This window comes from Chiloscyllium plagiosum, chromosome 11 (assembly GCF_004010195.1).
Source record: "Chiloscyllium plagiosum isolate BGI_BamShark_2017 chromosome 11, ASM401019v2, whole genome shotgun sequence".
Classification (NCBI taxonomy): Eukaryota; Metazoa; Chordata; class Chondrichthyes; order Orectolobiformes; family Hemiscylliidae; genus Chiloscyllium; species Chiloscyllium plagiosum.
Genome location: NC_057720.1, coordinates 52,040,122 through 52,063,110, shown reverse-complemented (window position 1 = coordinate 52,063,110; position 22,989 = coordinate 52,040,122). Strand labels below are relative to the sequence as shown.

The window sequence follows — 22,989 nt, the reverse complement described above, 5'->3', positions numbered from 1 at the left end:
CCCCAGTGACCTTGTGACGTAGTACGGAGGAAGAGCGCCTTGGCCGGCTGAGCTATGCCGGGTCGATGATCCACTGGAAGGTAGTGCGGCTGCGCTTCGCCGGGCCCGTGGCAACATTGAGTGTTAGTGCGTCTGCGCTCTGCCGGGTCCGTGATAACATTGGGCGTTAGTGCGGCTGCGCTCTGCCGGGTCCGTGATAACAGTGGGCGTTAGTGCGGCTGCGCTCTGCCGGGTCCGTGATAACCGTGGGCGTTAGTGCGGCTGCGCTCTGCTGGGTCCGTGATAACAGTGGGCGTTAGTGCGGCTGCGCTTTGCTGGGTCCGTGATCACATTGGGCGTTAGTGCGGCTGCGCTCTGCTGGGTCCATGATAACATTGGGCGTTAGTGCGGCTGCGCTCTGCTGGGTCCGTGATAACATTGGGCTGCGGCTGCGCTCTGCTGGGTCCGTGATAACATTGGGCGTTAGTGCGGCTGCGCTCTGCTGGGTCTGTGATAACATTGGGCGTTAGTGCGGCTGCGCTCTGCTGGGTCCGTGATAACATTGGGCGTTAGTGCGGCTGCGGTAAAAACAACGACTGCAGATGCTGGAAACTAGATTCTGTATTAGTAGTGCTGGAAGAGCACAGCAGGTTAGGCAGCATCCACTGCTCCTCGGATGCTGCCTGAACTCTGTGCTCTTCCAGCACCACTATTCCAGAATGTGCTGTGTCCATGATCCATCGGAAGTGAGTGCGGTTGCGTCGTTCCAGATTCTTGATCCGTTGGACGTTAGTGCTGTGAGAAATAAAGCTCACACACTTCAATAATTGCAGTCCGAGACAAAATCTGAATCAGTAGTGTCCTTTATTTTATTTTTGCAAGAGGGTGTGATGTCCAGTGTCTACAAGGCAAGGGACACACACACCAAATTCAATTAACACATGATATTTATATAATTTGGTTTTTTTTCATTGCTCTTCCCCTGTTTACATCTTCCACTTCCCTAAGACCGGCAACCATTGCTCCTGTTTATCTCTTGCCTTATCCGGCCTTGTCTGTGACAAAATGCTTATATCTGGCCTCACAAGGCCGTTTGACCTCATCCTGCTGTGGGTCATTGTTAGGCATATTCTTTCTTCACCATTATCTACTCCCTCCATTTGTACCTTCCCTTACCATACTGATCCTTATGACCCTTTTAATTGGGGTTTGTTCCTGTGTTTCTGTAAGTGGGAAACAGATGTTTATACCTACTGTTTGTACAGGCGTATCTAGCTTAAATTCCTCCCCTCACAGCATCTTATCTATTCGCCTGTAATATCTACCATTGTTTTGCAGTCATGTTTCATTCTTGCATACAATTTTAGCTAATACAAAAACAATTATGTATTTCCTCTACATAGTTTCCATTCTTGTTGACTCAGCTCTTGGCTAAAACAATTACACACTGGTGTGAGTTCATTTACTTTGTATAAGTAATTAGAATTGCAGAAGTAACACTACTTTTCCTATATCCCACAGTGCGGTTGCGCCATGCTGGGTCCGTGAGCCATTGGATATTCGTGCAAAGTTAAAAATCACACAACACCAGGTTATAGTCCAACAGGTTTAATTGGAAGCACACTAGCTTTCGGAGCAATGCTCCTTCAGGTGATTAAATCAGGTGATTTTTAACTTTGTACACCCCAGTCCAACACCCATCTCCAAATCATGGATATTAGTGTGGTTGTGCCATGCTGGTCCGTGAGCCATTGGATATTAGTGCGGTTGCGCCATGCTAGGTCCGTGAGCCATTGGATATTAGTGCGGTTGCGCCATGCTGGGTCCGTGAGCCATTGGATATTAGTGCGGTTGCGCCATGCTAGAACCATGATCAATTGGAAGTTAGTGTGGTTGCGTTTTGCTGGACCCATGGCCAACTGGAAGTTACTGCGGTTGCGCCATGCCGGGTCCGTGGTCCATTGAAAGTTACTGCAGTTGCGCCATGCCGGGTCCGTGGTCCATTTGAAGTTACTGTGGTTGCGCCATGCCGGGTCCGTGGTCAATTGGAAGTTACTGCGGTTGCACCATGCCGGGTCCGTGGTCCAGTGACAGTTACTGCGGTTGCACCATGCCGGGTCCGTGGTCCATTGAAAGTTACTGCGGTTGCGCCATGCCGGGTCCGTGGTCCATTTGAAGTTACTGCGGTTGCACCATGCCGGGTCCGTGGTCAATTGGAAGTTACTGCGGTTGCACCATGCCGGGTCCGTGGTCCAGTGACAGTTACTGCGGTTGCGCCATGCCGGAGCAACGGGAAATATTACAATAGTCCAACATAGTCCACTACCTCCGACTCTCCGAAAGCTAACGTGCTAACTGTTGGACTATAACCTGGTGTTGTGTGATTTTTAACTTTATACACCCCAGTCCAACACCGGCATCTCCAAATCAAGGTATAGTCCAACAGGTTTAATTGGAAGCACATGAGCTTTTGGAGTGCATCAGGTGATAGTGGAGGATGCAATCCTAAGGCACAGAATTTATAGCAAAAATTTACAGTGTGATGTAACTGAAATTATACATCGAAAAATACCTTGATTGCCTGTTGAGGCTTTCATCTGTTCGAATACCATGATACTTTCACTTCTTTCATGTGTAAATGACAAGAGCTTTTTAAAAAAGTTGCATTCTCAGGTTAGCTGTTAACAATGGGTGATAGCTTATCGATATGCTGAAGGTGGATTAGTGGTGCTGGAAGAGCACAGCAGTTCAGGCAGCATCCAAGGAGCTTCGAAATCGACGTTTCGGGCAAAAGCCCTTCATCAGGAATAAAGGCAGTGAGCCGGAAGCGTGGAGAGATAAGCTAGAGGAGGGTGGGGGTGGGGAGAAATTAGCATAGAGTACAATGGGTGAGTGGGGGAGGGGATGAAGGTGATACGTCAGGGAGGAGAGGGTGGAGTGGAGAGGTGGAAAATGAGATAGGCAGGTAGGACAAGTCCAAACAAGTCATGGGGACAGCGCTGAGCTAGAAGTTTGGAACTAGGGTGAGGTGGGGGAAGGGGAAATGAGGAAACTGTTGAAGTCCACATTGATGCCCTGGGGTTGAAGTTAGATTACATTACAGTGTGGAAACAGGCCCTTCGGCCCAACAAGTCCACACCGACCCGCCGAAGCGTAACCCAACCATACCCCTACATTTACCCCTTACCTAACACTACGGGCAATTTAGCATGGCCAATTCACCTGACCTGCACATCTTTGGACTGTGGGAGGAAACCGGAGCACCTGGAGGAAACCCACGCAGACACGGAGAGAATGTGCAAACTCCACACAGTCAGTCACCTGAGGCGGGAATTGAACCCGGGTCTCTGGCACTGTGAGGCAGCAGTGCTAACCACTGTGCCACCGTGGTCCACCCCTAGTGTTCCGAGGCGGAAGATGAGGCGTTCTTCCTCCAGGCGTCTAGTGGTGAGGAAGCGGCGGTGAAGGAGGCCCAGGACCCCCATGTCCTCGGCAGAGTGTAACTTTGTACATCCCTATCCATCTCTAAATCATGACTCTAAATGATGAAAGACTTAAACTAAATTTGTTTAGTATGACATTCCATGATACTGTAATCATGTTGCTAGACATCTGTGTCTTATGATTCTGCTCCACAACCACCTGATGAAAAAGCAGCGCTTTGAAAATTAGTGATTTCAGTTAAACCTGTTGGACTATAACCAGGTGTGTGATTTTTAACCATGTTGATATCAGTCATTTCTCCATTTTCCCCAATAGAATCGAGAAGGTTTCCTTATGAACTATTATCATTCACACTTGCACATACACAACATGGGTGCGGGGGAAACATAAGCACTACTACAGCTAGGTGGTAGTGTGGGGGTGAAAAAAATAAACAGGAGTGTCAGAGGTTCTGTTCACTTTGAGAGCTGGCTCTGGGGGAGTTGGATCAGTGTTGAGGACCCTCCATATGTAAATAAAGGGTGACTTGGTGATGGGATACATGACTTTATGGAGTTATTTCACTATGGGTCCGGAATTGCACCGGAAAGAAAGATTGGCACCCCAATTTGCTGACAGGGATCCCGAGGTTCTGTTTGACTAAGTGGTGCAGAGGAAGGCTGGCATTTTTCCTCTGGATTGGCAGAGGAGACTGTGTGCCGTAGTCCCTGCCAGTCTGTCCCGAGATCAACACCTGGGTCAGTGCCATCACCATGGTTCAGAGAGATATGCAGGATGAGCAATGATCTTTTTTTTAAAGAAAAGAACTATTATCATTGATTGTAAAAACCAATACACTTGTTAAAATCAGGAATAACTGGATGCAAACTTGGAACAGGTGTTAGTTGAGTGATTTGTTTTTGTTTAAAAAGCCTCTTACGCTGCAGTGCTAATCTTACAAAGGGACAGTTCTAGAGGAGTTGTCAGCAGTAAACATGATCTGTGCTTCTCGCTCCAAAGATGTACCCAGATCTGCTGAATTTTCTGCTGACCAGACATTCCTTAATCCAGCGTTGATGGGAATTCAAGATTTGCAGATGACTCAATACTGGGTGAAAGTGTGAGGTGTGCGGGTGATGCAGAGATATTGCAATGTGATTTAGACAGGCTGTGAGTGGGCAGATGCAGTATAATGTGGATAAATATGAGCTTATCCACTTTGGTAGCAAAAATAGGAAGGCAGATTATTGTTTAGAACATAGAATAATACAGCACAGAACAGGCCCTTCAGCCCACGATGTTGTGCCGAACATTTGTCCTAGCTTAAGCACCTATCCATGTACCTATCCAATTGCCGCTTAAAGGTCACCAATGATTCTGACTCTGCCACTCCCACAGGCAGCGCATTCCATGCCCCCACCACTCTCTGGGTAAAGAACCTACCCCTGACGGAACATCCTGGTAAATCTTCTCTGCACCCTCTCCAAAGCTTCCACATCTTTCCTGAAGTGAGGCGACCAGAACTGCACACAGTACTCCAAATGTGGCCTTACCAAGGTCCTTCACAGCTGCAACGTCACCTCATGACTCTTGAATTCAATCCCTCTGCTAATGAACGCTGATACACCATAGGCCTTCTTACAAGCTGTCCACCTGAGTGGCAACTTTCAAAGAGCTATGAACATAGACCCAAAGATCCCTCTGCTCCTCCACCTTACGAAGAGCCCTACCGTTAACCCTGTATTCCGCATTCTTATTTGTCCTTCCAAAATGGACAACCTCACACTTGACAGGGTTGAACTCCATCTGCCACTCCTCAGCCCAGCTCTGCATCATATCTAAGTCCCTTTGCAGCCGACAACAGCCCTCCTCACTATCCACAACTCCACCAATATTCGTATCGTCTGCAAATTTGCTGACCCATCCTTCGACTCCCTCTTCCAAGTCATTAATAAAAATTACAAACAGCAGAGGACCCAGAACTGATCCCTGCGGAACTCCACTTGTAACTGGGCTCCAGGCTGAATATTTACCATCTACCACCGCTCTCTGACTTCGACCGGTTAGCCAGTTCTCTATCCAACTGGCCAAATTTCCCACTGTCCCATGCCTCCTGACTTTCCGCATAAGCCTACCATGGGGAACCTTATCAAATGCCTTACTAAAATCCATGTACACTACATCCACTGCTCTACCCTCATCCACATGCTTGGTCACCTCCTCAAAGAATTCAATAAGACTTGTAAGGCAAGACCTACCCCTCACAAATCCTGTTTGGATGGCTGTAAATTGAGAGAGGGGAATGTTCAGTGAGACCTGGGTCTCCTTGCATATGCGTTTCTGAAAGTAATCATGCAGGTGCAATAAGAACTTAAGACCTAGAAACATCTGGCCCTTCAAGCCTGCTCTGCCATTCAATAAGATCTTTTTATGGCCTCAGCTCCACTTACCCACCCTCTCACCATAACCCTTAATTCCTTTTCTGTTCAAAAAATTATCTACCTTACCTTTAAAAACATTTACTGAGGAAGCCTCAACCACTTCAGTGGGCAGGGAATTCCATAGACTCACAACCTTCTGGATGAAGAAGTTCCTTGTCAATTCAGTTCTAAATCTGCTCCCCCCCAATTTTGAGGCTGTGTGCTCTTATCCTACTTTTCCCACCCCCCACCCCCACTGTGGAAACATCCTCTCTACTTCCATCTTATTTATTCCCTTCAAAATGTTATATGTTTCTGTAAGATCCCTCCTCATTCTCCTAATATAAGCAGTAAAGAAAACAAATTGTTGGCCTTCATAACGAGGATTTGAGCACAAGAATAAGGATTTATACAGGGCACTGGTGAGGCCACACCTTGAATATTAACGTGCAGGTTTTGTCTCCTTATCTGAGGAAGGTGTTCTTGCTATAGAGGGAGTGCAGCAAAGATTTACCAAATTGATTTCTGGGATGGTGGGACTGACATACAAAGAGAGATTGAGTCAGTTAGGATTGTACTCATTGGAGCTGAGAAGGATGAAGGGGGTTCTCATAGAAACCTATAAAATTCTCATGGGTCTAGACAAGTTAGAGCATGAAGGGCGTTCCCAATGGTGAGGAATTTCATAATCGGGGTCAGAGTTTACGGAGATGGGATTAATCTTTTGTGACTGAGATGAGAAATTTCTTTGCCCAAAGACTATGGGATTCACTACCACAGGAAGTGGTTGAGGCCAAAACATTGTGTATTCAGAAAGGAGATAGATATGCCTCTTGGGGCTAAAGAGAAGGGATGGGATTAGGGTTTTCAGCTTGATAACCAATTATACTCATGAGGAATGGAGGAGCAGGCTTGAGAAGTTAAATAGCCTTTTCCTGCTCCTATCATCTACATTGTGCAAGCAGAATTGTCATTGTGGCAGTCTCTAAAGGAATTGCCCAGGAAACAGATTTTTCGACAGAGAATTCCTCAATGCATGGAACCCTATTAAAGTCTGCATTTAAGTCAGAGGCTTCAGAGGAGTCTGATGAAATTAAGTAAAATAGTCACTCAGGAAAAGTTAGCCAATTAAATATAGTGCTTTCCCAGCAACACACTCTCGACTCTGATCTACAGTCCTCACTTTCTCCTGTTAAACATATTGTCTAACTCCTGAGTACCTATTCAACAGAACCAATACTTGCTTTACACACCCCACAACTGCACATTCTCCTTCTCATATTGCACCCTGACACCCTATCCAGCTGGCACTCTGTTTATCTGCCACCCTAACCAGTTGGCACACAATTCTCTGGCACCTTAGTACTTTATCAGTTGGCAACCTCCTCTCACTCTCAAAACCCACCCACCACCACTACCACATTCCCGATACCCTAAACTCACACTTACTTTGGGTGCTGACTTTTTGACAGCAGCTATCAAAGTAGCTTTCTGTGAATCCAGACACCACTCTGATCTCTACTTTAAATAGTACAGACTAACCGCATGGAGCAGCATGGTGGCTCAGTGGTTAGCACTGCTGCCTCACAGCGCCAGAGACCCGGGTTCAATTCCCACCTCAGGCAATTGTCTGTGTGGAGTTTGCACGTTCTCCCCATGTCTGTGTGGGTTTCCTCTGGGTGCTCCGGTTTCCTCCCACAGTCCAAAAATGTGCAGGTTAGGTGAATTGGCCATGGTAAGTTGCCCACAGTGTTAAATGTAGGGGAATGGGTCTAGGTGGGTTGCTCTTCAGAGGGTCAGTGTGGACTTGTTGGGCCGAAGGGCCTGTTTCCACACTATAAGTAATCTAATCTAAGCAAAAAAATCAGAATGTGATTTGCCTTCTCTGTGACATTACTGCATTGTGAAAGAACTGTCAGACTGGAAATACAACTGCATATTTCTGTAAGAGCCCTGATCAGAATCTCCTGCCAGAAATGAAGAACTCATCCCTTTTGCTCAGAAAATCTGGCCCAATTTCTTTTTCAAATTTCGAGCATCTCCATGATTTTGAGCATGTCTGAGGAACTCCTTTGTATCTGTTCTTAGGTTTGGTGAAGGTAGTCATCCCCATATTCACACCTTTAACATGTTATTCACTCTGGCTGTCTGCCTCTCTTCAACCAGAACTGCTGCCTAGAACGGAAGCACACTGTGGCTGCTGTTATGCTTAATCACCCTTAGGCGACAGGGCCTGAGGTGTATTGTCATGGACTATAGTATTCACATTTTACTTCATAAATTTTTTTATGGTGTGCATTTCTAAACTGAGTAGTCAAAACTGTGGCAGATGAAAGTCTGCACAACTCACGTCAGTTTATCCATACATAGAAATTCACAATGGTTCTTTGATTTCTATGATTTTTGTTTTAAAAATGGCTACATTCTTTACTCATCTAAAATAAATGACTATCTAAATCCATTTGTCACATTTTTGTCCATTTACTTTATCATTGTCTCTTTGTAAATTCATGCTCCATCAACCCAACTTAGTGTGCCACCAATCGTTGTGTCATCATAAAATGGAAGCGTGTCTTAATCTATTGTGCAAATTATTCCAGATTTTATTATAAGAATGATGGTAACATTTTAGATGAACTTCATGAGAGCAATTTGGGCAGCAACACTTCCGTATCTGCAGTTATGCAGGTAAACACAGATGGGATGTGGGCATCACTGCCTAGGCCACAATCTATCACCTTCAGTAGCAGATAGTATATCAGTTCCTTGAAGCACTTGTTATCCATGGACTTTAGACACATCCACATTGCTGTTGGGAACATACTTCCATAGACTTTAGCCCAGTGATAGTGAAGGAATGGCAATATAATTCCAAGTCAGAATGGTATACCTCCTACGTTTACATCCAAAACATTTATATAAATGAAGAAAAGTAGTGGACCCAGCACCGATCCTTGTGACAGTCCACTGGTCACAGGCCTCCAGTCTGAAAAACAACCATCCACCACCATCCTCCGTCTTCTACCTTCAAGCCAGTTTTGTATGCAAATTGTTGGTTCATATACCACCTAGGTCCTGGAGGAACGCTGTCTCATTTTTATTGTACCAGCTGTATATAGTAGAATAATAAAGTTACACTATTCGACTTTTTAGTTCTCCCTGTATCTCATGGAATACAGGAAGAAAGTCCCAAGCACGTTCTGCCGATTGTCCCTCAAGGTGGCACTAGACACAAGTTGGGAAGATGCTGTGAAAGGAACCTTGGTGAGGTTTTATTATCCATCTGTAGATGCTACACACATCTGCCACTACTTGTCAGGGTGAAGGGGGGTAGATGGGGTACCAATCAAGCAGGTTGCTTTTCAGACGCCACAAGCCAACTTATGCTGGAGGTTTGTTAAGACTGAACATTTAGATATGTGAAGTTGCAGTGTGATGTACATATTAGTTACCCACTAACCATAGCAGAAAATGCTACAATTGGCATCTTCAGGTGTAAGTCAATATTTAGTCTTAATTACCAACATATAACCTCTATGATGCTGAACATCTTTTTTTTTAAAGAGTGGAGTGTCAATTCTTTAGGTTTCAATTATTGTTGATGATTTTAAGACATACACTGTTTTACTTTTTGTCTCTTTACCACATTTATTTCCCTTTCTCTATTTCACTGTCAATGCAGCATTTTACATGAAAATTGAATATTTTAATTCATGCTGCATGTCTCAGCGACACTTCTTCAGTCCTATTAATTACCAGCTCACAAACACTTCAGATTGCTAAAAAAAACCCTGTTATCAAGTTGTCTCAGAAGCCAGCAAATGGTCTGTTGGGAGCTGTAAGCATAATGAACAAAGAGGAATATTCTTTGACCACTTACCAGAAAATCCAGGCCATCAATATAAAGTGAATATTTCCGAGTCTATCATAGGTTTTTGTGGAGTATGACTGATCAGTTCCTTCCTATTCAAGTTAACTGTTTTAACATTATTCGCTGACCATTCTGACACTGGACCAATCTTCTAGCCAAATCAATAGTTTGAATTATACTTCATGAGTTTTAATATTAGCTAATAATCTCTTAAGTAAAATCCCACTGAATGTCTTGTGAGAATCCATAGAGATTATAAATTCTTAGTAGCGATTACATCCTCCTACAAATATATATTCCAATTTCTAATCTGCTTCAAACTCTCTTAAGTTCTCCATCATTTTATCCTAACTTGTAAATTTCTATAACTTCCTCCAAATAAATGTAGGACTTACAGTTTTATGATTTACTGATTTTACACTTTTCCCAACCATTTGCATTTTCCAACCTGAAGGGACAATTCTGAGGAGCTTTGGAATATTCCTTATCTCTATATTTTCCAGTGCTTCCTCATATTGCAGGCCCCGACCTTCAGAATCAACACAGGACCACAATTGTGCACAGCCTCTGCTAATGAACCGTTCTCGCTGCCAGCAAGGCAGAACTAAATGCAGTATCCAAAGTGGCTATCTGACGAGGACATTATAAAGTTTCATCACATTCCTTGTCTGATCTATAATCTTCTGATTTTACCACAGGTCAATTGCCTATTTACTTTGTTGATTGCAGATCTGCATTCATGATGTATGTTCATTAGTTTTACTAATCATGAAATTCTCATTGTCTATGTTCCTTTCTAGGTGTAGCATTAAAATCTTTTCTGCATTAAATTTAATCTGCCGTTGTTCTGCTCAATTGGATTTTTTCTGATTTATTATGTAATTTCTGACCTTTTTCTTATGGTTCCACTATCCTAATTTGACGTCAGCAGCAAATTTGATGGTATGTACTGATGCTCTGAGATAATCTATTTAAAATTAGAAACCAGTATTGAGCACTGAGGCATCCACTCAGTTATTCCTTTTCTGAATCAATTTTGATTGTTGCTAACTAAATTCCGATTGAATAGGTAATCCTAAGTTTATATTAGATTACTTACAGTGTGGAAATAGGCCCTTCGGCCCAATAAGTCCACACCGACCATCCGAAGAGCAACCCACCCAGACCCATTCATTTACCCCTTCACTTAACACTACAGGCAATTTAGCATGGCTAATTCACCTAACCTGCACATTTTGGACTGTGGGAGGAAACCGGAGCACCCAGAGGAAACCCACGCAGATACTGGGAGAATGTGCAAACTCCACACAGACATTTGCCTGAGGCGGCAATTGAACCTGCGTCTCTGGCGCTGTGAGGCAGCAGTGCTAACCACTGTGCCACTGTGCCACCCACATGGCAATATTTAGTTCCATTATTTTACATCGAGTGGAAATAAGAAAATGGGTCTGAGTTGCTCGTGTCAGATTGAATACACTTTTTGCATATTGATACATCATTAGCCTGGTTCCAATCTGCTGGTGACTTCCCAGACTCCATTCTAACCATTGTGACTATGTCACAGATATAAAAAGTTACAGAAGTGCAGAAAGTAGGAGGAGGGGTAGACCATTTGGCCCTTTGAGCCTGCTCCACTGCTCATTATGATGAGCTACTTGTGGAGCGTTTCAGGAAACACCTCTGGGACACCCGGACTAACCAACCCAACCACCCTGTAGCTCAACATTTCAATTCCCCCTCCCACTCCACCAAGGATATGCAGGTCTTTGGACTCCTCCATCATCAGACCACAACAAAACGACGGTTGGAGGAAGAACGCCTCATCTTCCAGCTAGGAACCCTCGAAGGGCTTATGCCCGAAACGTCGATTCTCCTGTTCCCTGGATGCTGCCTGACCTGCTGCGCTTTTCCAGCAACATATTTCCAGCTCTGATCTCCAGCATCTACAGACCTCACTTTCTCCCCACTGCTCATTATTATCACCCAACTTAGCATCCAATTCCCACTTTCATCTCACACACTTTGATCTCTTTAGCCTAAGAACTGTTTATAACTCCTCCTGCCAAGTTTCTCTCAATATTCTGGAAACATAGATTTCTGAGTATTTATATTAGGAAGTTTGCAGCTTTAAATATTGTCTCTTATTTGTAGGGGAACTCATGAATTTACAAAACATCAGTTAAAATATACTGCATCGAACTTGACTATTTGACCCATCTATTCTCTCCAGATATTTCTGTTCAACATGAGTCTCCTCCCATTCCTTGTATCTCATCTTGATTTTTCAGCATATCCTTCTACACTGTCACATACTTGTCTTATTCCTTTTGAGAGCAACTTGTCTCAATCTCTTGCTAAAATAACGAATTCCAAGTTCTCACCAGTCAAAAATAACTTCTATTTATAGCCTTTGGTTTATGATTCTCCCACATGTTGGAACATTCTAATTCACCATTTCCGACCCATCCATAATTTTAAAAACATCTGTCATTGTTGCCTCTATGTTTTATGCCTCCTAAAGAAATAAGCCCCACTCTGGTGAATTCTTCTGGTTATTTGTAATCACTCAGCTCAGGTATAAAGTTTTTTTTTCACATTCTCCAGTATATGCATGTCTGTTATATGGTATGGAAATCAGAGTGCAAAGGAGCAAAAGACTATTTACGTTTAGCACAGTTTCCCAACCTTGAAGTTCAAATCCCCCTTGTCCTCACTTTGAACCCCACCAGCATCCGCAACCAATGTATCATCCTTAAACACTCCTGCCGACTCCAAATAGACCCCACCACCCAGAACATCTTTCCCTCCCCACGCCTCTCTGCCTTCTGCAAGGACTGTTCCCTTCTCCACTGTTTGGTTCACGCCACATTCCCCACCAACTCCCCTCAAATTACCCTCAAACTGCCACACACACACACACACACAAATCTGGCCCAGAACCCTGCCCCGCAACCATAAAAGGTGCAAAACTTGCCAGCACACCACCTCTGTCCTCTGTCACCTCCATCTAGGGCCCCGAACAGTCCTTCCAGGTGAAACTGAGTACACCTGCCTCTCCTCCGACCTAGTTTACTGCATCTGCTGCTCCCGATGTGGTCTTCTCTACATTGGTGAGACCAAACGTAAATTAAGGCAACGTTTTGCCAATCATCTCGGCTGGGCCCATAATGACCAGCCTCAGTTCCTGGTCACTGCCAATTTCAATTCCCCTTCCCATTCTCTCTCTGACATGTCCATCCTCGGCCTCCTCAATTGCCACAGCAAATCAGACTGCAAATTGGAGGAACAACACCTTTTCTTCTACCTGGGCAGCCTACAGCCTGAAGGACTCAACATTGAGTTTTCCAATTTCAAATAACCTTCCCACCCATCACCTTACTCCCTTTCCAGCCCAATCTTCTGTCTTCCATTCCTCTCACCAACCCTTCCTTACAGCTCCCAACCTTCTGTCTTCCATTCCTCTCACCAACACTTCCTTACAGCTCCCAACCGGATTCATCCCTCCCATCGACCTACCAGGTCGTACCCACCACCTGTTTTCACCTGTCACTACCTCACCATTCTGCCCCTTCCTCCAACCAAAAAGCCCATTCATCTTTATCTGCATCTCCCCGTACCCCCACCTCCATTCCTGAAGAAGGGTTATACCCAAAACATTGACTTCTCCACCTCCTGATGCTGCCTGGCTAGCTGTGTTCTTCCAGCCTCCTGCTTGTCTATTTTGGATTCCAACATTCGCATTTTTTTTCTAGAAATAAATCCCTCAGTTTACTGAGCTTTTTAGGATCTGACCCGTGATGCTACTTTTCATGTTTATTTACCTGTGTCCCTCAGTTTCTTTGCCTAGCAGTTTCATACTTTCTAAACTGCATGTGATGTTTTTATTTCTCATAGCAAAGAGAATCGTTTCACATTTACCTTTATTAAAGCTCATGATTTTACATCAAACATTTTTTCATTCAAAAGGACATCTTATATATGTGAAGTTTTAAAGTCTGCAGTTTGTTAAAAGGGGATTGAATTTGCAACGCCAGACATTGCAAAGCAGCCTTTATCTTGTTATGTCATTTTAGTATTGGATATAAAAGTCAAATTAAGATGAGTGTATTTGGCTGAGTGTCCTTGTTTGTCTGATATTACCTTAACAAGGTGTCATGGAACATTTTTTCTACTTTACAAGTTGCTTGCATATTCAAATTCCTGCCCCTCTACTTACTGTCTTTGTTACCATCCTTTTTCTCCACTTGCCTTTCTTACAGTCTTTCTTCTTCTCCTTCATGACCATATACTTACGAAACATTTCCCCTGTGGCATCCATTCTATCTCTCCCATTGCACTAAATTCTCTACTGACGTCCCTTTACATATTCTCTCAATCACCTTATTCTTGCATTCTATCACACTTTGACTCTTATTCCCACATGTCTCTTTCTATCCATTATCCCTCCACAACTGCTGCAACACAAGAACAAGAACACACCAATCAAATGTGCACGCTGCATTCATGAAGTTCAGGAGTAACAGATCTGATTGTCGCTTCTATAGAACAAAGGCACTCCTTTCTCAGTCTCAGTATTTATAAACAGCACTCGGAGTGCTAATGTGGGGAAGTGGACCTTGATCATGAATTAGTCATCAATCTTCAAAGAACTTGGACATGCATGCAGAAAGTGTCTACTTGTACCGATTGTATCAGCAATTACTGGGCTGTTATGTTAAATTTCCTATTGGGAAGAATGACAGCTTACCATTTTCCTTTCAGTCCTTCAATGGATTTTTGCATGTGTTCATCCTTCATCTTTTATTTTCCATTTGTCTGTTTTTTTTTGTTGTTCCATTCTTCCATGCATTTCCCTCTAATTTTATAGATTACCATGTAAATTTCTGAGTACGAACATGAGAAATAGGACCAGAAATAGGCAGTAGAGCTGTTTGAGCCTGCTTCATCATACAATAAAATCCTCGTTAATTTCCTATTTCTGTTTCACTTCCAGAATTATCCCTTGATTCCTATTATACCCATTCATCTATATCCATTGACCCCTGTCTTCAACAGACTCAGTGATTGAGGATCCAATGCTCTTGCAGGTAGAGACTATCAAAGACTTACAAGCCCTTGTGATGCAACTTGTCCTTGTTCTCAGTTCTTATTGGCGTTATTCTGAGACAATGACCTTTAACTCCAGACTTCCCAGCGAGTGTAAATGTTATTTAAGCATCTAGCCTGTCAGGACCTTTTTGTATTTTTTATGTTTTTTTAATATGTGTGTATATCAATTGGGAAAATCTGGCAAGTTTGGAAAAATGTAATTCCCGATGTCAAGAAAAAAAGTCCAATTTTCCATAAAAGGTTTCAATGGCAAAATGAGAATCTTGCTAATGAGTTCTGAGGGGCCTTATTGCATGTACGAACATCTTACTGTTAAATAATCTCACTTCATTTATAGCAGAGAGAAACCAGACAATTACCAACATGAAAGTCTCAGCAAGTTTCTGGTGTCTGCAACTCACTGAACAATTTCCCTGAGCAACATCTCCTCCGAGCCTCCATCTTGGACAGCATTCCCCAGCACTTCAGGGCATGATCCATGGGTAGTGCTTACATCCTTTGTTCACAGAGGTTAACATAGCACAGTTAAGAGTGCGGATATATTGCTGTACAGCACCGTGCTATCTAACGCATGTACCACAAGCTTATGTGGCAAACTGTGCTTCAACTAAATGGCTTTGTCTCAAAATTCAAGTGAAGTATTCCTCAGCCAAGTCAAGGAGGAACTGTCACCAGTTTTGGGAGTGTCATCACAGTTAGTCTGGGCATTGATCCAATCTCAATCCAGATGTTTAAACATAGTTAATCAGCCATTTTGAGCATTCAGGGTCAGAGGTTCCATATCATTACAGCCCAAGGAGTAGACCATGGTCAGTCCTGTAGATCCAGTGCAAATGTTTTAGGAATTAGAAGTATGTCAGTTAGCAAGCTGCACAGAGATCATCAGAGGTCTGTTCACTCATTGGTCAGGGGTGGAAGGAGGGCTATGGACAGTCCTGGAGGTCTGTTCCCTGAAAGTCACAGTGAGTTGTCAGGGGCCACTGCTGTGGCAAGCAAGTTGGTGAACTGAAGGCTGTCATGGAGGCCTTGTGCAAGCAGCTGACCAGCAAAGCGAGATCAGCTTGAGCAGTCCAACTCTGTAATTATTTTCTATGTCTTTTGCTGTGCAAAACAGTTTTCTGTCAAAGTGTTTGAATGCACACAGAAATGATAGGAAGACACCCAGCATCCTGCACATGTATCCTGATTAATTCAAAGTCCAAGATGTAAATAGAAAGTGAGCAGAGTTTATAACCTTTGGAATAATTTGTCAATTGTTTTACAGAGTTTTATTAGGTATGAGATATTGGATGTATTCTCAATTTGTATTTAAAGGTATGTTGTTATTTAGGAATGATTTCGTAAATTATTTAAAAAAAAACGAACTGCAGTTACTGGAAATCGGAAACAAAACAGAATTGCTAGAAAATATCAGCAGGTCAATTCCAGTTCTGAAGAAGGGTTACTGGACCTGAAACGTTAACTCTGATCTCCCTCCACAGAGGCTGCCAGACCTGCTGACCTTTTCCGGTAATTTCTGTTTTTGTTTCATTAATTATTTGCTTTAAGTACTCAATTATTAGTTAGCTATAGTGTAATGTAAGTGAAAAGGAGGAAAACTTCAAGTGATGGCAAAAGAAAATGCTTGAAATCGATAAGATTTCATTCTGCACCTGGAAGAAAATGTTTTACCTTTAAGTTTGTAAAGCTTATTCACTTAAGGCTACTATTTAAAACAGAACTCAAGGTAAGTTGATAAAAATCTAGATTTAATTTGTAACCTTTCACAAATATAAACAATTCATTTTCCAAAATCATAATATTGTTTTCAATGTAACAGCTAATTCATCATTTGGCTGAACAGCTAATCAGTCCCATTCATTATGATGCCTGATCATCACTGACAAACAAAGGCTATCACAGTAACTACAGTGCTTTAGTTTGACTTTGTGCTATAATCAAAATAAGCACTAATAGCTAAATGAAGTAGTGCTCTTATCTTACAATTAATTCTTTTTTTCATTAATTATTGAATATCAAGATGTTGAACCGTCTTTTCAATTATCGTTTCATTATTTTCATTTCTACCTGGTTCAGTCACATTTTCTTCAGCTTCCACATGTTCTCTACATTTTGGATTTTTGTAAAAATTGTAACATGTTAATGGCATTTCTGCCAATCATCTCCTGTTTTCACTTAAGCAGCAAAGATAAAATGAATACACCAATTGGTGGGCAGGGACCTGGAAGTCGTACTGGACTGAAATCTTTAACTATGTTTCTCTCTTCATTGAGATGCCAAATCGCCTGGGTTTCTCCAGCATTTTCTGTTTTTTTTATTGCAGACTTTCAGCATCTGCAATATTTTGCTTTTGTAAGAGTAATTTGATAGCAGATGTATGCCATTATCAAATAAATCTATCAATGCCTGGTCAATTGCCCCTTGAAAGGCCTCACAGTACCCACAAGTCTACCTTATCTCCACAGACAAAACCTAATAAACTTACTCTGCCTACTCTATGTGCTGGCAGACATTTTTCATCATTATTGAATACCTGGCATTTAGTTGAAGATAGTACACCATTCACGTTGAGTTCCGATGGGTTGCAGGGTCTGCCTGAAAGTCAATATTCCCCCTAGCAAACAACCTTCATCTACTGTTTTCTGTGGCTGTCTTGTCGACAACAGTCCCATCAATCCTTTTATTTGACAATCGATATCTCCTGTTTTTGTCTTCAGCCTCTGACCTCTGTATTGTTATGCTCACTATTGCTATCTGCTGTCCCTCTCATTGAAGCAAACTGGTGAGTTGTGATGATTTGGAGATGAGTTGTGAACTCTCTTCCTCTCTCTCTCTCTCCCCCTCTCCTGTGATGATACTATGGCTTTACGAGATGTGTTCTGTCCTGCTGTTTTTATGAAGAAACGTTGAGACAGAGGTCACAAACAGCCTGTTCAAATCCAGTAAACAGCTTGTGAAGCCTTGGATTTCTTTTTAATGTTGGAACAATAGAAGTAGCCTGAATGATGGGGTTAAGCTCCCACAGAAACAGGACATTTAGTTTCAGCTTTCTGCAGTTGCTGTGGTCCTGAAGCTGTGTGTGGAAACTCTTATTCCACTCTTTGTTACAGCTAAAAGGTGGGGTTCTCTTTCTGCTGCTAGAATTGCTTGTGAGACTATCTATTTTACTGAGTTTGCCTTCACCAAGGGTGTGTTTATGGGATGTTACTATATTGGAACTGTTAATTAGTGGATCTATATATATAAAATTTTGTTAAGGACTTTTATAGAGTTACAGTTAAGCCAATTCTTTACTTTTCATTTTGCCTGTATTTTAACTATAGTGTAAAAATAAACAATGTTGTGCTTAACATCGAGTAGTTTGACCAAACGAATTGCATCTTGAACACAACGCTTTACCCTTACCTTTAAAATAAGAAAACGTGAGGGTCTAGGTCTTAATATATTTTGAGGGATTTGATCTGGTCCATAACAAATTGGGAGCTTTTGTCTGGATCAAAATTTCTAATGCCAGGTTGGATTTAGGCAGTAAGTGGTGAGTGTTGGTATTCTATTTTTGGTCTCTGTTCCATAATACTCCCCAACCCCCTTCATTCAGTACCTCATGCCCTCCCATGCAAATCAGATCCCACCTTTATATTTGGAGTTGTCCTATTTCACAGTCATTATCCCTTCTGCGCCCCAGCATAATGCATCCAGTTCCTACACTTAAGTTTCCCACTTTCTCCAACACAGTAGAGGTTGCCCCTGAAAACCCATCTTGATATTTGCCACCCAAATCCCTACAACTGATCATGGCCCATCTCCCAGCTGAGCACACTGACATCTTGACAGCTCTCTGATTTACTCAACTGTAACTTCCTGGTTGCACTTGACTTACAGGACTGACTGTGGCCAAATCTCTAAAAGGATATGGGTCTTGCACCCTGATCACAATAAATGTCTGGCTGACTCTGGTCAACATCCTGGACTGGGATTGGACTATGTCCTTAACTTAGAGTGGTAACATCCACTGACTGATTATAGTCCACCTTCACTCCATAGAAGACTATATCTCTTAGACTTTCATTTACGGTGTTTAGTTGACACAGATGTGATTTGTTTGTAAAATGCTGGTGCTTGATGTCAGTGTGATATTGACATGACATAAACCATAAAGCAACATGTCCACATCCCTCGACTGTTAAATGCAGCAACAATAGCAAGCTGTTTCTGTCTAAGTTACTGTATTTATTTATTTTGTTACAAAATACACTGAAAAGTGTTGTATAGTATCGCCACTCTCCAGCATCATCTTAAAACACAGAAATATAAAACAGAAAGACGTAAGAGTTAAGAAAAAGAAAACATGATTTACTGTCATTGCTGTTAAGTGCTCTGACATGGGCCTGGTGGCCAGGCACGAGTCCCCTTCACCACACCCACCACCGCTGGAATGTAAGTCACCACTCTTCAGTGCCAACTTGCCTCTGCCCTCACCATTATGAATCCTCATTGGATCTTGCCAATGCAGATGCCACTAACGCCACCAGGTGCCATACTGGCCCAAACTTGACTCCCAAACTTGACTCCCCAGCTGCCATGTGTCCACTTCAGGCTCACCTCACCGATGCAGTCCCTGGTTTCGTACTGGGTCCAAACTCACCTCTGCCGCTATTTCCATGAATCTGTGCTAGACTCAAATGCTGCCGGGAACCCAAATGTCCCTCCGCCACAGCAGCCATGGGTTGTTGCTAGATCCGCCTCATCAATGCAGAAGCCTTTGGGAAGCCAAACCTGTTTCTGCTGCTGCTGCCATGGGTCTGCACTGAGTTAACTCACCACAATGCCATCACCACAACCAAGCTCTTCACTCCTTGATGATCAGCCAGGCCACCAATGTGTGGAACCACAGGAGATGGGGGAGACACTACATGAGTACTTGACATCAGTATTTAATGTGGAGAAGGATATGGAAGCTAGAGAACGTGGGGAAATAAATAGGAGACATCTTGAAAAATGTCCATCTTACAGAGGATAAGGTGCTGATTGTCTTAAAACACATAAAGTTGGATAAATCCTCAGAACCTGATCAGGTGTGCCCTAGAAGTCTATGGGAAGCTAGGGAAGTGATTTTCGGGTCCCTTGCTGAGTTATTTGTAACATTGATAGTCATAAGTAGTAACTTTGTGGGCGGCATGGTGGCACAGTGGTTAGCATTGCTGCCTCACGGCGCCAGAGACCCTGGGTTCAATTCCCGCCTCAGGCAACTGACTGTGTGGAGTTTGCACATTCTCCCCGTGTCTGCGTGGGTTTCCTCCGGGTGCTCCGGTTTCCTCCCACAGTCCAAAAATGTGCAGGTTAGGTGAATTGGCCATGCTAAATTGCCCGTAGTGTTAGGTGCAGGGGTAAATGTAGGGGAATGGGTCTGGGTGGGTTGTGCTTCGGCGGGTCGGTGTGGACTTGTTGGGCCGAAGGGCCTGTTTCCACACTGTAAGTAATCTAATCTAATCTAAAATAAGGTGCCCGAAGACTGGAGGTTGGCTAACGTGGTGCCACTATTTAAGAAAGGTGGTAAGGAAAAGCCAGGGAACCATAAACTGGTGAGTTTGACATTAGTAGTAGGCAAGCTGTTGGAGGGAATCTTGAGGCACAGGATTTACATGTATTTGGAAAGGCAAGAACTGATTAGTGATAGTCAACATGGCTTTGAGCATGACAAATCATGTCTCACTAACTTGATTGAGTTTTTGAAGAAGTAATGAAGAAGATTAATGAAGGCAGATGTGCTCTATATGGACTTCAGTAAGAAGTTCGACAGGGTTCCATGTGGTAAACTGGTTAGCAAGGTTAGATCACATGGAATACAGGGAGAACTAGGTATTTGGATACAGAGCTAACTCGAAGGTAATACTCAGAAGGTGGTGGTAGAGTGTTGTTTTTCAGACTGGAGGCCTGTGACTAGCGTTGTGCCACAAGGATTGGTGCTAGGTCCACTGTTTTTTGTCATTTATATAAATAATTTGGATGTGAACACAGGAGGTATGGGTAGTTAGTTTGCAAATGACAGCAAAATTGGAGGTGTAGTGGACAGCAAAGAAGATTACCTCAGAGTATAACAGGTAATAACAGGATCTGTTGATCAGATGGGCCAATGAGCCAAGGAGTGGCAGATGAAATCTAATTTAGATAAATGCAAGGTGTTGCATTTTGGAAAGGCAGATCAAGGCTGGAATTACATACTCAATGGTAAGGTCCTGGGGAATGAGGCTGACCAAGGAGCCCTTCGAGTATAGGTTCATAGCTCCTTGAAAGTGGAGTCGCAGGTAGATAGGGTAGTGAAGAAGGCATTTGGTATGCTTGTCTTTATTGGTCAGTGCATGGGGTAGAGAGGTCATGTTGCAGCTATACAGGACATTAGTTAGGCCACTTTTGGAATATCGTGTGCAATTCTGATCTCCCTGCTCTCGGAAGATGTTGTGAAACTTGAAAGGGTTCAGAAAAGATTTACAAGGATGTTGCCAAGGTTGGAGGCTTTGGGCTATAGGGAGAGGCTGAATAGGCTGGGACTATTTTCCCTGGAGCGTCAGAGGCTGAGGAATTGCCTTACCAAGGTTTATAAAATGAGGGGCATGGATAGTGTAAATAGACGAGGTCTTTTCCCGGGGGTGGGGGAGTCCAAAACTAGAGGGCATAGATTCAAGGTGAGAGCAGCAAGATTTGAAAGGGATCTAAGTGACAACCTTTTCACGCAGACGTTGGGGCATGTACGGAATGAGCTGCCAGAGGAAATGATACAGTTACAAAATGTAAAAGCCATTTTATAAAGAGAATTCCAATGACCCAACAGCTCTAAAAGAAGAAATCCCTCCCAAACTCCATCTTATATGGCAAATCCCATATCCTTTAACTGTCCCTCCAAATTCACCCTCAGGGGAAGCATCCAACCTGCCAAATCATCTCAGAATCTTACATCTTTCATAAAAATCACCTTCATTTTATTAAACCAGGCTCATCAAACCATTTTGGATTGGGCAGAGCATGGGCAAAGTTCAATTCTTCTCTCACTTGGGCAGGAAGCAAACTTCAGAACTAATAATTTCAAAAAGTAAATAAACATCTACTTACTGTACCTGAATTGTAAATATTTAGTTATTTATGTCTGAGAATAGCCAAAACCCTTGATACTGCAACATTCTGCAGTCTCTTTATTTCAATCATGTTCTGCTTTTCTATTCTTACAGCTGAAGTGAACAAACCCATATTTACAAGGAGAAAGTGAGAATTGCCAATGCTGGAGATCAAAGTCAAGAGTGTGGTGCTGGAAAAGCACAGCCGGTCAGGCAGCATCCGAGGAGCAGGAGAATCGATGTTTTGAGCACACACTTTTCAACTCAAAACCCACGTTTATCCACATTAGACATAGAGTCATAGAATCATAGAGATGTACAGCATGGAAACAGACCCTTCGGTCCAACCCGTCCATGCCGACCAGATATCCCAACCCAATCTAGTCCCACCTGCCAGCACCCGGCCCATATCCCTCCAAACCCTTCCTATTCATATACCCATCCAAATGCCTTTTAAATGTTGCAATTGTATCAGCCTCCACCACATCCTCTGGCAGCTCATTCCATACACGTACCACCCTCTGCGTGAAAACGTTGCCCCTTAGGTCTCTTTTATATCTTTCCCCCTCACCCTAAACCTATGCCCTCTAGTTCTGGACTCCCCCACCCCAGGGAAAAGACTTTGTCTATTTATCCTATCTATGCCCCTCATAATTTTGTAAACCTCTGACGCTCCAGCCTGTTCAGCCTCTCCCTGTAGCTCAGATCCTCCAACTCTGGCAACATCCTTGTAAATCTTTTCTGAACCCTTTCAAGTGCACAACATCTTTCCGATAGGAAGGAGACCAGAATTGCACACAATATTCCAACAGTGGCCTAACCAATGTCCTGTACGTCTCCAGTTTTTTTTTGTTACTCTCTCATGCTATTCACAACCTTGTGTAGACTCTCTCTGTTTCCCCCTCCTCACAATATGCTTTTCATCTCCATCTTGCTTTGTCTCTGGGCTCCGTTCCACCTATCTGCTCACTCCTCTCCCCAATCTCCCCCTTCACCAGCATAAATGTTACCTTTCCTGGCTACCATCAGTTCTGAAGGAGGCTAACTGGACTCAAACTATTAACTCTATTTTCTCTGT

The 22,989-nt window shown here is 43.1% G+C and overlaps 1 long non-coding RNA gene across 1 annotated transcript; it reads left to right on the top strand.

Moving 5' to 3' along the window:
- On the top strand, positions 1-22,103 carry LOC122554395. Its single transcript, XR_006312982.1, has 3 exons — positions 1-80; positions 14,687-14,780; positions 22,026-22,103. It is a non-coding gene; the product is annotated as an uncharacterized LOC122554395 (long non-coding RNA).
- The last annotated feature ends 886 nt before the right edge of the window (positions 22,104-22,989 follow it).